This window comes from Oryctolagus cuniculus, chromosome 17 (assembly GCF_051225735.1).
Source record: "Oryctolagus cuniculus isolate XC-2025 breed Fujian yellow rabbit chromosome 17, ASM5122573v1, whole genome shotgun sequence".
Taxonomy (NCBI): domain Eukaryota; kingdom Metazoa; phylum Chordata; class Mammalia; order Lagomorpha; family Leporidae; genus Oryctolagus; species Oryctolagus cuniculus.
In genome coordinates, this window is record NC_142883.1 from 25518366 (window position 1) to 25535105 (window position 16740).

General features: G+C 58.3%; 1 long non-coding RNA gene across 1 annotated transcript; it reads left to right on the forward strand.

The window, feature by feature from the left end:
- The first annotated feature begins 14315 nt into the window (after positions 1 to 14315).
- LOC149121154 (uncharacterized) lies at positions 14316 to 15019 on the forward strand. Its single transcript, XR_016224213.1, has 2 exons — positions 14316 to 14523; positions 14705 to 15019. It is a non-coding gene; the product is annotated as an uncharacterized LOC149121154 (long non-coding RNA).
- Positions 15020 to 16740: the final 1721 nt, after the last annotated feature.

Genomic DNA, 16740 nt, shown 5'->3' on the forward strand with positions numbered 1-16740 from the left:
AACCTTCCGCGGGGTGCGTTTGTTCCTTGTCCTCGATGTGTTTGCTTCTGCAATAGTTTATGTTGTTCATTTCGTACTGGGAGTGATGACTCATTTAATAACTATTAATTCTGTGGGTCAAATTATTCCAGTCTGGCCACTGGGAACTCTGGCAATCGGTTCCTGTGTTCCTTTGACCTACGCCCATCATCGTGGGGATGGCTGGTTTGTTTGAGCATTTACCCGTCTTGCCTTTTACAGAATTAGGTACATTGGGATCAGACAATATGCTGTCTGATTGTTGTTCTGCGTTGCAGAGCAATTCCCCAAACCAGCTGAAGGTGTCGCTATAGAACCCCCAGACTGCAGAACCAGTCAGACTGCAGAAAGCCAAGTTGGTCTGTATTTGCTAAGTAGAGTGAGGAGCTGTGGCTGAATCCCGGGCCCCTGGAGGCATTAAGGGCGAAGGTTCTTACAGATTGTAACGGGCTGAGAGGCACATGTGCAGCTCGGGTCCAGCGTCCTGGTTGGTCAGTGGTGCGCGTGACTTTCCTGATTGGTCAGCAATGACATGATCTTCATGGAATGGTTACAATGGCCAGATGGGCTTCAGCTGGTCTTGGGGGTTCCATGTAAGCAGGGGTCGCCTTCCGCCCCAGAGCTGGACTCTCCCTGCCTGGACCCAAACCCCTCTAGACAATGCTGACCAGCAGGGTTTTATCTGTTAGAGAAGCAAATGGCTTTTATTGTTATTATTATTTATTTAGAAAATCAGAGTTAAGAAAGATCTTCTATCCACTGGTTCACTTCACAAATGGCCACAACAACCATGGCTGGGACAGGCTGAAGCCAGGAGCCAGGAGCTTCATCCGGGCCTCCCACATGGATGGCAGGGGCCCAGACACTTGGATCATTTCCCACTGCTTTTCTCAGGCCATTAGAAGGGAGCTCAATCGGAAGTGGAGCAGCTGGGACACGAACTGGCACCCACAGGGGATGCTGGCATTGCAGGGGCAGCTTTACCCACTATACCACAACGCCAACCCCTGAACTATTTTATTTGTTTTTCTGACTTTTAAAAACTCAGAAGTCTACCCTAGAACCATGATCGCTATGGTCAGGGAACTGAGATCCCCTTAGGGGTTTGTTGCAAAAATGCCTCCCGGAGTCTGGTGATCAGAACCGTGTCAGGCCAGCTGTACCACTCCCTCCCATCAGTGACAAAGGAGAGGCAGGGGCACCTTGGGCTAAGGGCGGGAGGCTGGGTCCCTGTGACATCTTGCCCACGCCCTCAGGGACACGTGGGTGGGGCTCCGTTTCACGTGTAGTAGCTTCTGTCATGCTCATCCAAGTCCTGTTCCTTTGGAGAGGTGCGCACTGTCTCTCCACTCACCTACTGAGATGTCCTAGGTGCTTCCAGACAATGGTGATTCTAAACCAAGCCACACAAACACGGATGTGTGTGTGGTCGTTAGGTCTTCAAATCAGTTGGGTAAAGACCTAGGAGCGTGATCGCTGGGTCACACACAGTTAGCTTCGTACAAAACCACCCAAGCGTCTTCCAGAGCGGCCGTCCCATTCTGCATCCCCGCCAGCAGTGACGGAGGGCTCCTTTCCCTCCATGTCCTCGCCAGCAGTGGGTGGAGTCAGCGGTTTAAGTCTTAGCCGTTCTGCTAGGCGAGTAGCGATATCTCCTGGTTTAGCTGCCAGTCCTCGGGGAGAGACGGCACTGAGTTGATCTTCACTCTTTCATTGCTGCCTGTAGATCTTCTTTGGGGAGGGGGTCTGTTCAGACCTTTTGCCTACTTTTAATTGGTTTGTTTGTTTTCTTACTGTTGAGTTTTAAGAATTCTTTGTATATTTTGGATGCTACTTGTGTTTTACAAATATTTTTTCCCAGCCTGTGGCTTTGGTCATTTCCTTACTTAACAAACAGTGTCTTTTGAAAAGCAGATTTTTATTTTGATCAAATCCAATCTACCAACTTGTTCTGTTGTAAATCCCGGTTTGAGGGTCCCACCTACCTAAGACCCCTTTGCCTAGCCCACACCCACAAATATGTTCTCAGTTGTCTTCTAGAAACTTTATAATTTTACGTCTCGCATTGAGGTGCGTGATACGCTCCGAGTTACCTTCAGCCTGTGGTGGGATACGCACCGAGGTTACTCTGTCACACGCGGTTATCCAATGGCTCCAGTGCTGTTTCTCTGATCAGATCCCTGTGCGCCTTTGACAAGAACCAATCGCCCATGAATGTGTGGGCTGCTTCTCATCCTCTGTTCTGTTCCATTCATCTGTTTGCCTGTCTTTACATCAATACCACGCTGTTTTCATTGCTACAGCTTTATAGAAACCCCTACCCCCCAAATTTTGCGCTTTTAAAAATGTTCACTTATTTGTTTTCATTCCATTTGAAAGAGAGAAAGATAGATCTTCTGGCTTACTCCCCAAATGTCCGTAATATCCAGGGCTGGGCCAGGCCAAAGCCAGGAGCCCAGACCCCGCCCGGGTCTCCTACGTGGGTGGCAGGGACCCAAGCACCTGTGGCCTCCCAGGCCACATTAGCAGGAAGCTGGATTGGGAGCAGAGTCGCTGGGACTTGAACCAGATACTCCCATGTGGGCTGAGGGCTTCCCAAGTGGCAACTTAAGTGGTTGTTCTATAAGGTCCTCCCCTGTTCTAGTTCAAAACAAGCCCAGGGCACTTTAGCTGTGGCCAAGAAGTTTAAGCCTCTGTCTGCAGTGCCGGCATCCCATATGGGCGCCAGTTCAAGTCCTGGCTGCTCCACTTCGGATCCAGCTCTCTGCTATGGCCTGGGAAAGCAGTAGAAGATGGCCTCGGTCCTTGGGCCCCTGCACCCACATTTCCCCCTCTGCCCGCCCCCCCTGCATCACATCCAGGACCTTTTTTTTATATCAAAGATTTATTTGCTTATTTGAAAGGCAGAATTACACAGAAATAGGGAGAGACTGAGAGAGGGACAGAGAGAAAGATCTTCCACCCACTGGTTCACTCCCCAAATGGCTGCAACAGTAGATGATGGGCCAGGCTGAAGCCAGGAGCCAGAAACTTCATCTGGGTCTCCCAAGTGGGTGCAGGGGGCCAAGAACCTGGGTCATCTTCTGCTGCTTTCCCAAGCACATTAACAGGGAGCTGGGTGGGAAGTGGAGCAGCTGGGACCCGAACCAGCGCCCATATGGGATGCTAGTGTCACAGGTGGCAGCTTAATCCACAACACCACAGTGCTGGCCCTGTGTCCAAGATCTTGAAGCTGTCTCATTGCATATGGGCTGGGGAAGGGTGGGGGGAGGCAGGAATGACTCAGGTAGGGCATGGGGTGGGGGCGCTGAAGGCAGTGAGAACTGGGGCTGTGCCAGTAAGAAACAGAAGAGAAGTGGACTCAAGGAAGAGAGAGAGAGTCCATAGCTGGAGGGGGAGGAGGGGATGGCAGGTGGAGGGCTGCAGGGAGGAGAGGAGGGGGCAGTCATGCAGTCACCCCAGGGCACATGCTGGCTCACAGCTCCAGCTCACACTCTGAACCCCTGCAAGGCTGCTGCTCCGAGATTTATAAAATAAATATAAAATAAATAAATGGCAAGACGGCCAAGGAAGCAGAGGAGCCTGCAGGGGACCCAGTGACGGAGCCACCTGAGGCTCACAGCCCCAGGGAGCAGCGCAGGGGAAGGCAGAGCTGGGTCTGCCCTGGCTGGGGGGGATCACTTCCTCCAGGGGGTGGAGGCGAGCCCCTAGAGGCCTCCTAGGAGCCCAGAGCTTGCCTCTGATTTCCCGGGAGTGGCTCCAGGGCGGTGCCCCTGAGGATTCTGGGTGAGGGGGCAGGTGTAGCCCTAAGTGTCAAGCTGGGGACTTGCTGAGTAGGCAGTTGCCCAGGCCTCCCAGGCTGGGGCTCAGCGGGTGTGGGCTCTGAGCCCCCGGGTGAACCTGTGGCAGCAGGTGGGCCGCGTCCACTTGGGAGACATCGCTCCACACTGAGCGCGCCCTTCCCCCACGGATCTGCTGTGCAGCTACGGGCCCCCAGCCTCAGTGCTCTGAGCAGCACCCAGGCAGCGTCCCATGGGAGTCCAGGGCCTGGGGAGAGAACAGGAGGCTCGGGCTGGGGCGGAGCCGGGCAGCTAGGGGGGGTGCTGTCGGCACCCTTTAAAGCCTCTTGTGCCCTGGGCCCCTTCCTATCCCGATCTTATCTCTGGTACCTGTCCCTGGAAGGAGCCTCCCCTGGGGCACCCGCAGGACCCCCGGAGGCCGGAGGACAGGGCAGATCAAAGGGCAGGCGCCCAACAAGGCAACCTGAGAGGCTGTCTTTGTCCGCCGCCTCCGGAGAGGCCTGGCGGAGACAGGATGGATGGGAGCCGGGCCGGGCCGGGGGAGAAGGGGGTCAGCAGAGAAACCAAATCCCAGTGCATTCACTGCGGACAAAAGGAGGCGGCCGAGGGGTCGGCTCCTCTCACCAGCTGCTCCGGCTGCAGGATGCCGGCAGGGTCAGGGACATCTGGGCCAGATTCTCCCTCTCCCCAGGGCAGGAAAGACCCCAAAGCGGGTGGCTGTTTGTACCCAGGTCCACTCCCCAACCCCCTTTAGGCTGGTTCTGAGAGGCCCACACGGCGGGGGTGGGGGGGGTTGCAGAGCCGGGTAGGAAGTGTGTCTCCTTTCCCACGCACCCTGACATCCCTGCCCTCCGAGGGAGCAGCGCAGCCACGCCTCGGGTGTAACTCTATCCCTGGGCTCCCGGCTCCCCCACATCTGGAGCCCCAGCTGCCGGCCGCCATGAAGGCTGTGAACTCTTCCCCGGCGGCAAGCCTGGTGGCGACGGCGAGAGCCGGGAGGAGCAGCAGCTGCGTGCGCCATGCGGGCGCCGGCTCAGCGGGGGCAGCGAGGGTGGAGGGTCCGGGTTTCACCTGCCTCTGGGTGATTTGGGGCCTTACAGTTGGTATGAGGGTCAGGGTGGGTGTCTGGGGTGGGCTGCATACAAGGAGACACAGAAGCGGGGAGTCACAAGCCGTGTACCCCCCAAGTTGCACACTGAACCCAGCTGGTTTCCCCAGGGGCTCACTGAGCCACGCACCCCGTGTGAGGCCAGGCCCTGCAGTAGCCATGAGTTGGGGGCAGGGCCGGGTAACCCAGGGCAGGCGGTGTGTGTGGGCCGGGACCCAGCCTCCTGTTCCCAGGGGTTCTCGCCGCTGGTGCTCCTGTCCGTCCGCCGTTCCAAGAGGCTGCGTCTTCTCAAGCCTGCCCAAGTCCATGGCCAGATAACACCCGAAACCCCCTTCACCTTTGACCTATCCAAGCTGCAGGAAGCAAGTCCCAGACCCTGCCCTCACTCAAGGGGAGGGGCTCATACAAGGATGTGACTCCCAGGAGGTGACCTTAGGCCTCTGCCACCCATCCGTGAGTGTCCCGTCACTCCCTCTCCCTGCACAGGTTCCGGCAGACAGCGAGCCTGCCGCAGCCCAGGGAGGCGCCAGGCAGGGGCTCTTCCTCCAGCTGTGACTCAGCAAAAGGCCCTGGAGCGCGCACCAGGCATGCTGGGAATCTGCAGGTTGGTGAGGCCACGGCCCTGGGCTCAGGGACCCCCAGGCTCACTGGGGAGGCCCATATGGGTGCTGGTTCAAGTCCCGGCTACTCTACTCCAATCCAGCTCTTTGCTATGGCCTGGGAAAACAGTAGAAGATGGCCCAAGTCCTTGGGCCCCTGCACCTATGTGGGAGACCCGGAAGAAGCTCCAGACTTCAGATCGGCCCAGCTCCAGCCATTGTGGCCATTTGGGGATTGAAGCAACAAATGGACGATCTCTCTCGCTCTCGCTCTCTAACTCTGTCTTTCAAATAAATAATTTTTTTTTTTTTTAAAGAAGTGACCTTTGATCCTAGGGGAATCCAGGAAAGCTTCCAGGAGGAGGTGTACTTTGAGTAGAGCCCGGTGGGGTTTTGAAGGACCAGGGTGGGGATAGGAGACAGGGCAGTTTTCCAAGGTGCGGCTGAGTGAAGTGGACATGGGGACCAATGTGGCTGTCGATGGTGGGGCTGGGAGATCAGACTGGAAACCAGCGCAGGGGTGCCCATCAGGGAGCAGGTCAGGACATGAGGGTACCTTGTCCGGGACCCCTCCTCAAAATCCCGCCTCCTTCTCCGTTGCTAGCCTCCCACCATGAGCCAGACACCACTGGACGCCGAGAATGCAATACTGAGACCACAGAGGGGACCTTGGGGGCCTTGGAGATGAGTCGGGGACAGACATGAATCAAGTCATCACTCGCATCTGGAATTGGACAAAGAAAGGAAAGACTGGGGTAGGGCCTCGTGTGGCGAGTCCTCGGGGCTCGGGCTGGGCTGCAGGGGCTGTAAGGGAAGCGGGGGTGGCAGTATGGTGCTGGTGTGTCGCCCTCGGCAGAGGAAACAGAGCAGCCAGCCACCAACAGGGACTCCTGGGTGCCTGTTCCGAGCTGGCATCCCCCGCCCAGGCAGCTGGTCCGCACCCACTGAGCAGGCCCACCTGTGGCTGCCCAGGCGGCGGGAGCTCCCCGGGCAGGTCTGCCCCTCTGTACCACCCTCAGCAGGCCTCACTGTTCCACGCGCCCAGCCCCAGATGTTCTCACGCCCCACTGCCCCAGACACAGCCCCAGACAGCTGCACAGCTGTGGGACAGCGGGCCTGCCAATAGCCCCGGAGGCAGGGGAGAGAAGGGACCCCTTGGATAAACATACGGGACTCCGTGAGCCAAAGCACACACCGGTGGGAGGCCTGAGCAGGCAGCTTGGCCGGGGGGTGCTTAACCCCAGCCCTTGGACGTGGAGCTAGATGCCCGCACTCACTGCTTTTTACAGAAACAAGACAGAGGGTCAAAGGCAGGTGCCCGCCCCTCCCCCACCCCAGGTCCCCCAGTCCCGACCAGGGTTGGGAGACACACAGTGACAGGATCCCGGAGCAGGGGACCTGCGAGGCAGAGGGAGAAGAGAGGGAGAAAGTTTAGGCTGGGTGAGGTCCCCGGGAGGCCAGGCGTGAAGGTTTGAAAGCACGGGGTCCGGCATGGGGACCCAGCTCTGGGCTGGGCAGTGGACGTGGGCTTTGCGAGGGCCACTCTGGCTGCCAGGAGGGCTGATGGGAAGGGCTGGCCTGGCGGGAGGCAGGGAGCCAGGCACGGGTCAAATCTGGATCGAGGAGGAAACCGGTAGCAGCTCCTAGTGAGGGGACATGGCTGGATTCTCTCTGTGAGCAGCCGCTCTGTGCCACGCTGTGCGCGCCGCCGTGCCTTTGGCGCAGGCGTTAAGAGCCGGCTTGGGACCCCCGGGTCCCGTATCGCACTGCCTGGTGTGCGTCCTCCCGGCTTTGCTTCCGGCTCCAGCTCCCGGCCGATCTGTGCTCTAGGAGCCCACATCCTTGTCTTCCTGCCACCCATGTGGGAGACCAAGGTCGGTTCCTGGCTCCTGGCTTTGGCTTCATCCAGCCTTGGCTATTGAGGGCATTTACAGGGAATGACTCAATGGTGGAAGTTTTGTTTGTTGCTTGTCTCTCTGTCTTTGAAATAAATAAATAAAATTTGGAAAAGAGAGTAGGAGCGGGAGCTGGGAACGCACAAAGACCCCAGCCTGCCGGGGCAAATGACAAGAAGCGATTACAGCGGCAGTGACGCTCCTGAATTATTGAAGAAAAGTGGTGCAGGGCGATCTGCTCTGACCTTGTGCTCCCTCAGGGAGGGGTGGGGTCCCCGCCCCCCACGGCGGAGAGGCCTGAGGTCAGAGCAGGGTGGACGCTCCCTAGGCACTCCCTAAGTGAGGGTCTGCTTGCTGCCAGGGCTGGGGCGTGGTCCCCCCTCCAGGCCCCGCCCGCTCTCCACACCACCAGAGGGGCCAGGGCAGAGGGGTGTGGCTCCGCCATCCTGGACCCCTCACCAGCTAAGCCCACCGTGTCATCTCAGAGGCTCCTCCGGGGTCTGGCCAGGCACGGGGACACCACCTCCTCAGAGGACTCTGCGCCACGGCTCCGCCCCCGCTGCCCTGCCCCTGCCCCCTGGCGGCTCGCAGCCCCAAGCTCCCCTGGCTGCTGATGCTGGGGTGACCGCTTGCCGAGCGGGGCCCGAGGGCAGGCGCAGGTGGCACAGCTGCAGGAAGGGCCCAAGAACAAGCGAGTCCTGGGCGTCAGGGCTCCCTGCCTCCGTCTTCGGTTCCAGAGGGGCTTGGGCAAGCCCCAGCCACTCTGTCAGCCTCAGTTTACCCAGGAGGTGATAGGCCTGAGGCGGTCATCGTGGTCTCTTCTGGCACTCCCATTTCAACAAGGACAATATGTTTTTGGAAAACCAAAAGGTCAGGAGCTAACTCTCCCCTCACCCCGCTCCAGCAGAGCCCCAGGAAGCCAAGTGAGGGAAAATACTGTAACATGAGAGATTTGAGGCGGACACTCAGAAGGACTTCCTGGAAGGAAGGGACTTGCGGCCCTGGATGGGCCCTGTGCTGCTGCTTTCCAAGGCTCCATCTGGCTGAAGAGTGGCAGGGACTCAGCCCGGGCAGCCTTGGGCACCTCCTGCCCACTGTGCCTCACACTGGACGAGGAGCCGTGGGGAGCAGAGACAGAGGCAGGCTCCAGAAATGGGAGTGTGGCTCTGGGGGAGCCCTGGGCTTGTCAGCCCCGCGCCTGGACCTAAGCCAAGGGGGCCAGTGGACCAAGCCCCGCCGCGGGCTGCGGGCGCAGGCGTGGGCAGGTGCTGGCCGCCGGCCTAGAGCTTCGTGTGCCCAGGCCCATGGTCCTGGGGTCTCATGGACGTGCTGTGTGGAGAGGCGGGGCGTGGTGGAGGCGCGTGCATGGCGCGTGCAGGGCACGTGCGTGCGTGTGTCAGGCCGAGTCCGCCCTGGCAGAGGGACAAACACCACCCGGAGAGGGAAGCGTGGGCACAGCCCTGGCCCCAGGACTCTGCGCTGGGTCCTGGGTCCCCTGCATGCAGGGAGGGGTCCGAGGACTGCGGGAGACTTCTCCCGTCCATGTGTCTGCGCTCTGAGCCCTGGGGGCCCTGCCCGCCCATCTCCAAGACTTCTGTCTGCCCTTGATCCCTCGCCCTGGCGCCCCAACAACTGGGCCCAGGCCAGCTGTCACTGTGACATCCATTCTCCTTGGTGGGATCTGGGAGCTCCTAACCAGCCCCCCCCCACACCCCGGCCCCCACAGCTGGGAAGTGGGCTTAGTGGCAGCTGAAAGCATCCCACGGGGTCTTGGGGGTTTTGAGCCTTAACCCACAGGCTGGAAGGGACTAAGGGGACAAAAGAACTATGTCCCTGCCACTCTTCCATGGTTCCTGCCCCCAGAGACCCAGGAGGACTCTTGGGGCCCCAGCACAGCCAGCAAAGAGAAGTGTGCTCATTTGCATATCGCTTGCATCTCATTTGCATGCGCCTACTGATTGGGCATCTCTAAGCAACTGGAGTCCAATTTCACAGGATGCTGAGACTTTTCTCACATCTCCCCTTGGCCCAGACACCTCCTAAGGAACTGTTACACACACACACACACACACACACACAGCTCAGCCCTGCATTCACAGACCTACCATTGTGCACATGCCCAAGAGCACAGCCACCTGCAAGTGGGGTCGGTGCTGTGGCGCAGCGGGTAAACCCGCCATCTGCCGGCATCCTGTATGAGTGTCAGTTTGAGCCCCAGCTGCTCCACTTCTGATCCAGCTCCATGCTAATGTGCCTGGGAAAGCAGTGGAAGATGGCCATGTCCTTGGGCCCCTATTCTTGTGGGGGAGACCTGGAAAAAGCTCTTGGCTCCTGGTTTCAGATCGGCCCAGCTCCGGCTGTTATGGCCATTTAAGGATGGCAGATGGAAGACCTCTCTCTCTCTCTCTCTCTCTCTCTCTCTCTCTGTAACTCTGCCTTTCAATTAAATAAAATAAATCTTTTTTAAAAAGAAAAAAGCAGTCCTGTGTGCCTGCCCCTGCACATGCTCACTCGTGCCCACGGAGACGTGTGAAGCACACGCCTACACACTCACATAGACGGCGGCCCATACCCCCCAATCCACCAACCACCTGCGTCCACACTTCTGTACCCACAGCTGCCAGAGCCTCCAGTGCATTCGACACCCAAGATGGGCACACTCAGCCTCCCCCAGGGGCCCAGAGCCAGGCCCGGCGAGGTCGGGCATCGGTCATTCTCCCTCCCTCAGCACATCCATTCGGCACCCCAGCCCCGGGCACCTGACTGGAGACACTTCCGCTCCACACCTGCCACAGAGTGCCAAGCACGCCTCCCGGGGCTTGTCCTGGGACACATTTCCCGGCAGCCCACTCAGACCCTGGGCCATCAACCAAATGTGTTGTGTGTGTGTGTGTGTGTGTGTGTGTGTAGCGGGCCCTCAGTCCCGCTGTGGGTGCAGAGCACCAGGGAGACAGGACATGGGGGCTTCCCCTTGGCATCCGGGCAACAGCCAGGTCAGCCTGCAGCCCCTCTCCTTGGCACAACTGGGCGCTTGGCCACCGGGCGGCCAGAGTCCCCGGATGTCCTGTTGGGGGCCTGGTTGTACCTCTGTGCTGTGCTCCCTCTGTCCCAGGTGTCGCTCCCCCTCTTCATGGAGGAACGACACAGGACCCTGCGCTGTTCTTTCGTCTGCTCGGCCCTCCCCGGGTTTGCTGCTGGTTCTTCCCGGGTTGGCTACTGTCCCTTCCACCTCCGTGGAAGGGCGGTTCCCCCTGCCACTTTCCCCACTTCCGCAGGGGAGCGGCACACCGCCGGCCGGCTCTCTCGGGGGCTGCACAGGTGTTCCCCTTAGATGTTCCTGGTGCATGCCGTCTCTCTCCTCCTTTATAGTCCTCCTCCGCCAATCCCAACTCGGCTGCCCACACGCCGAGTACGCTGCTCTCCTCCAATCAGGAGCAGGTCCTGCTGTTTATTGGTTGAACTGGAGGCAGCTGGGTAGAAGCTGTTTTCTCCTCTCCCAGCGCCATATTGTGGGAGAGAAGATGCATAGAACAAGTCTTAATTCCAGTAATTTAGTCTAGTCCGGGTTGCTCCCAGTTGCTCCCCACACCAGGGAGGGCAGCTGGATGGGCAGAACCCCAGCAGGAAGGAACCGGGTGTGCTAGAGGTGGCAGAACCTCCCCTGAGCTCAGGACAGGACCTGCAGGCCTGGGAGGATGGAGCCCAGGAGGCAGGAAATGGGGGAGGAGGAACTTGGGGAAGACATGAAGGAAAGCGTGGGAGAGAGAGGCCGATCCAGCCCAGGGATGTCCCTGCTGGGGCCCAGCCAGCTCTGGGATGTGGAGGGTTCACAGTGGGGAGAGCCCCAGAGGAGGCTGCAGGGGCCAGGGAGGGCTGTCGGGGTGGGGGTGGGTCTAGCCTGGGAAAGACAGGGGGAGGCATGCACCAGGGGGCTGGCCCCTCTCCCAGCCTCCTCCCCAGTTCCAGGTTTCTGGGCCATGGTGATGGGGATCCCAGGAGCCTCTTCGCTCAGGTGCTCCCACCTGCCCACCCCAACCTGGGGCTCCCACTTAGGGCATTCTCCGCTCTGAGAGGTGAGGTGGGGACAGGGGACGCATATTTATTGGGAGCCGCTGGGGCCCTGGGGTCGTGACCGACTCCCACCCCCTGGGCTGTCCAGGCCAGCTCCCCGCAGCACCGAGGGTAATGGAGAGCCTGCCCGGATGCCGGAGGCAGGGGCGTCGGAAACATGACTTTCAGTGCGGGTTCCAGGCCCGGAGAACCGGGCCCCGGAGTCCCGCGGCCTCTCTGACGTCACGGAGGTCCCCGGGAGGACCACGAGGACAGGGATGGCGGCGCAGCGGGCACAGCCGAGGCCTCGGCGGCCGCGGACTTCTCACTTTCATGGTGAGCTTGGCTGCGGCGGTGCTGCAGCGCCCTCTGCTGGCCAGCGGCGGAGCGGCGGCGCCTGTTCCGGAGCCTCTGTCCGGGGCGGGGCAGGGGGAGGGGACCTGCGCTGCTCCGCAAGATTGCAGACCTATCTGGGGTCCCAGGGGTCCCCAGCAGTCGGCACACATTGGCCGTCATCCGAGCTGGGAAAACTAAAGCCAAAAAAAGGGGACTGGTTGGCTCCAAAGGGCGCTGGGGCCAGGGTTTGGACTATGGAGCTGTCCAAGTCCCAGTGGTGCAGGGGGAGGAGGAGGGCTGGGACCCCCTAATCACTCTCCCCAGCCACTGTCCCCACCAGCCACCCCAAATCCCAGTGGTGGTGTGTGGAGGGGGACTGAGACCCGCTAATCACCTGAACCCCAAATAAACCTTCACAAAAGCAATTGCACAAACACAGTTTCTAGAGGGTCTCACACCCCTCACCTCTGCCTCCCACCCAGGCTGCAAACCCCACCGTCCACTCCACTTCTAAGACCCCCTGTCTCCCCACCAACCCCTCCGCCCTCTTCTCCCCATTCCACTTCCCAGCCTCGGGAGAATACCAGTTCTTCCCTCGATCCAGCACACACCAAACAATTTCCCACTTGAACCTTTGGCTTCTATCTTATTTTGCCCCAGGAAATGAAAACTTTGTTTTCTTTTTTTTTTTTTAATGAACTTTATTGGATTTTCTTTTTAATTACAAACCATAGTACTACATGTTCCTTTGTAACAGCTCAAACCAACCGGAGGTATGGAAACAAGAAGGGGGCACTCTCCCCTCTCCCTGCCCGGCTGGCGCCCGCCGCCGCTAACACCTGCTGATTGCGATCTCCTGGCTTTGCACCCGTTGACCCCACTGAGAAGTACGGAGAGCTGCACGGAGCCCGGGCTGCCGCTGCAAACAAGGCAGCAGCCGCGGTGTCCTGGTGCCCTCATGGGGCTCGATCTAGCGGGGGAAGGGAGGGGAAGGGTCGTTCAGATAGGGAAGAATGGGGGTGGGTGCGGAGGGGAGACGACTGGACCAGGCTGAGGCGGCTTTGCGGGAGGAGGGCTCGCTGAGGAGGGACGTGCGAGTGGCGCTCCGATAGAGGGCGCTGTGGGCCACCAGAAGGCGCCTGGACGTGACTAAGCGCATCAGACAGGCAGGCCGGGATCTGATGGTGTTGTCCAAGGTCCACCGCACCCCCCACCCCACCTCCGCTCTCCGCCGGGGGCGGGGCAGTGTGGCTGCAGCGGGACAAATCAGATAGGTGATAGATAATAGATGATGGATGATTGATAGATGATAGATAGATGGGTGAAAGGTGATAAATAATAGATTCCTTCTTGCAAATTGAAAATGGGCTCAGACCACACTCACTGCTTTGCTCCTGGTCCTTACCCTTCCAGGTTAGACCGTGCAGCTCCAACTCCAAAGGGGTCGCAGCTCACACTCTGGGCCACAGCCCTGTTTGCCGATGGGTCTTTTTTTTTTTTTTTTTTTAGATTTATTTTATTTATTTGAAAGAGCTACAGAGAGAGGCAGAGACAGAGAGAGGTCTTCCATCTGCTGGTTCACTCTCCAGACGGCCGCAACGGCCAGAGCTGTGCTGATGCGAAGTCAGGAGCCAGAAACTTCCTCTGGGTCTCCCACGCAGGTGCAGGGCCCCACATACTTGGGCCATCTGCTGCTGCTTTCCCAGGCCGCAGCAGAGAGCTGCATCGGAAGAGGAGCAGCCGGGACTAGAACCTGCGCCCATGTGGGATGCTGGCGCCTCAGGCCAGGGCTTTAACCTGCTGCGCCAAAGCGCCAGCCCCAACCGATCAGTCTTTTAATTTTTCCAATCCAGAGGGTAAAAGAAATACCTCCTGGATCCAGCACTGTGGCACAGCAGATTAAGCTGCCGCCTGCGATGCCAGCAATTTATATGAGTGCTAGTTCATGTCCCGGCTGCTCCACTTCTGATCCAGCTCTGTGCTATGGCCTGGGAAAGCAGCAGAACAGGGCCCAAGGGCTTGGGCCCCTGCCACCCATGTGGGAGGTTGGGATGAAGCTCCTGACCCCTGGCTTCAGCCTGGCCCAGCCCCAGCCATTGCAACCATATGAGGAGTGAACCAGCAGAGGGACGCTCGCTCTCTCTCCCTCTCTCTCTCTGTAACTCTGCCATTCAAATAAATAAATAAATCTTTAAAAAAATCCCAACAATTTGAGCAACCAAAGTAAAGTATGGATTATAAGGCGAAGTATAAAATGATGCTCTCTGGGGCCACGCAGATTGAACGAGTCAGTCCGGGAAGGAGAAAAGACGAAGATCCCGCTCAGAATTCCAGATGGAGGTTCCCCCGACAGTGGAGGAACAGGACTCCCCAGCCTTCCCTGCGGGCTGCACACATGACCTTGTTCTAAAGAGCATTGAAGGGGAGGCGGTGACAAGGCAGGAGCCTGGCCAACCGCTTCTCCCGGGCGCCCAAGGTCACCGTCAGCCGTCACAGCCGCGTTGCTAGCAGGAACCCCGGATGTGCTGGGGTGAAAACGGTGCTGCTCCCGCCTCTGGAAACCCAGGGCCCGGTCGGTGGGAAAAACACCAGGCAGCTTCCCACAGGGCAGCACCGCGACTCAGACTGCCAAGGTCGCCACCGGCCAGGGAAGGCTGCAGCCAGGAGGAGCCTGGGGGGAAACGCTGACTCAGTGGAAGCAAGTGTCCTGGCAGCAGGTAAAAGCTGTGGCTGTCGGGATAACGCGGCCTCCGTCAGTCTCTCTCTCTCACCGCTGGCTCCCCCGCTGCAGCAGGGGAGAGCGGGGCGGAGGGGAGCACGCAGGAACTCGACACCATCTGCTCATTGCTTTCTGCAAGTGTAAACGTGGTCCAAAAACTAAAGTCTACACCTCTCCAGGTCGGCGTTGTGCAGGGGCTTAAGCTGTCTCTGTGACACTGGCATCCAGTGTGAGCACCAGTTCGAGTCCCGGCTGCTCCTCTTCCAATCCAGCTCCCTGCTATGGCCTGGGAAAGCAGTGGAGGATGGCCCAGTGCTTGGGCCTCTGCACCCATGTGGGAGACCAGGAAGAAGCTCCTGGCTCCTGGCTTCAGCCGGGCTCAGCCCTGTTTCAGCCTCTCTCTCTCTCTCTCTCTCTCTGCCTTTCAAATAAATAAATAGTATCTTTCAAAAAATAACAGAAGTTAAAGCAAAATAAAACTTTAAAGAAATGCACATCTCATTGTCTGTAAATTCTGTCCACCGACGCCTGCCGCAGCTTTCCCAGACATGGTCTTCTGTTACTGTTCTCTACACCCCTGCATATTTTTTACTTTTTTAGTACTTTTTCTATTTGGTTTGTAGATTTCTTTTAAAGGGAAGGATATTAACTCTCTGTTATACTTGTTGTACATGGTTTTTAATTGATTGTTTACCTTTTCATTTTGTTTCTGGAACCTCAGAAATAATTTTTCCATAACCAAATCTCTCCCACCCACCCCCACTGCTTGATTTCCTGTCGTATCTAGGAAGAGCTTTCTCACCCCCAAAGGTTATGAAATTGCTCTTCTAAAGTTTCCTCTCATGTCTTTAGTTTCTTCTAGCATATTCCATTTTTTGCCATAAATCTCCCATCCATCTGGGATCTATTTTGCAGGTGCTGTCAGCTGGGAAAGGGGATTTGCTTTACCCCTTCCAGATGCGTTGCTGATGTGGCAACATCGTTTATTAACTAAACTGACATTTCCCCTCGTAGATGCCTGGCTCTGCTTCCGGGAGGCGGTGTCCCCAGCTCTCCCGGCTGTCATCACCGCACAGCCCCGCGGGCCACGCCCACCTGCTGCTGCCAGGCCGCACCGGTCTGGCCCGAGGCCTCGCATCTGGAGTCAGCCCTTTCCCCACCTGGCTGCCCACGGCGTCCGTGCGCTGCGCACGTGGTTGGTGATCTTGGCTGGGTGTCAGGTGCTGGACCAGAGTTCACAGCTGGGGGCGGGGGGAGGAGGGGAGGAAGGAGAACAACCTGTCACTAAGCCTGAGGACAGGCGACTGGAGGGACAATGCGCGCGCGTGCGGGGGGGGGGGGAATCTATGCCAATGCCGCAAAGCTTCCCAGGGTAGGGGTGAGGGGTGACGCCTGAATGGGGACAGCCAAGGAGGAAGGGAGATTGGTGCCAGTACCCAGAGCCTGCTGTGTGGCGGCCGGCGCAGAGGGAGCCACCTTGGGAGGGGCAGGCGGCGGCGGGCGCGTGGCGCGGGCTCCCTCCTGAGAAGCCGGGCGCTGCGGCGAGTGAGCCCACACGCGCTCCTGCCCCTCCACATTCCCCCACCTGCTGTCCTGCGCTGGGGGCTTTTCTTCTCCCCCAAATGCTTTTTAAAAGGACGTTTTGTATTGCTCCATATTTCTGTTCAAATTTATTTTCATTTATTCATTTAAAAAGATTTATTTATTTATCTGAAAGGCAGAGTAACAGAGAGAGAGAGGGAGAGACAGAGATCTTCCATCTGCTGGTTCACTCCCCAGATGGCTACAACGGCCAGGGCTGGGTCAGGCTGAACCCAGGAGCCAGAAACTCCATCCGGGTCTCCCACGTGGGTGCAGGGGTACAAGGACTTGGGCCATCTTCTGCTGCTTTCCCAGGCCATTAGCAGGGAGCTGGATTGGCAGTGGAGCAGCCAGACTTGAACCGGTGCCCATACGGAATGTAGGTGGTGGTTTTACCCTCTAGGCCACAATGCTGGCCCCTCTATTCAAATTCAAAATGTTTATCTTTATTATTAAAAATAAACAAGGGCACTCTCCCTGCCTCACTTAAGGGAGCACTGACTGGGTGCAAGCCTGCTCTCGGGGCGTCAGGCTCTTGGGTTTAAATACCAGCTCTGGACAGCCCCAGCTGTGGGTCTCTGGGGCAATTGCCTCATCTTGCTAAACCTCAGTTGTCCTATCTGTAAAATGTGAC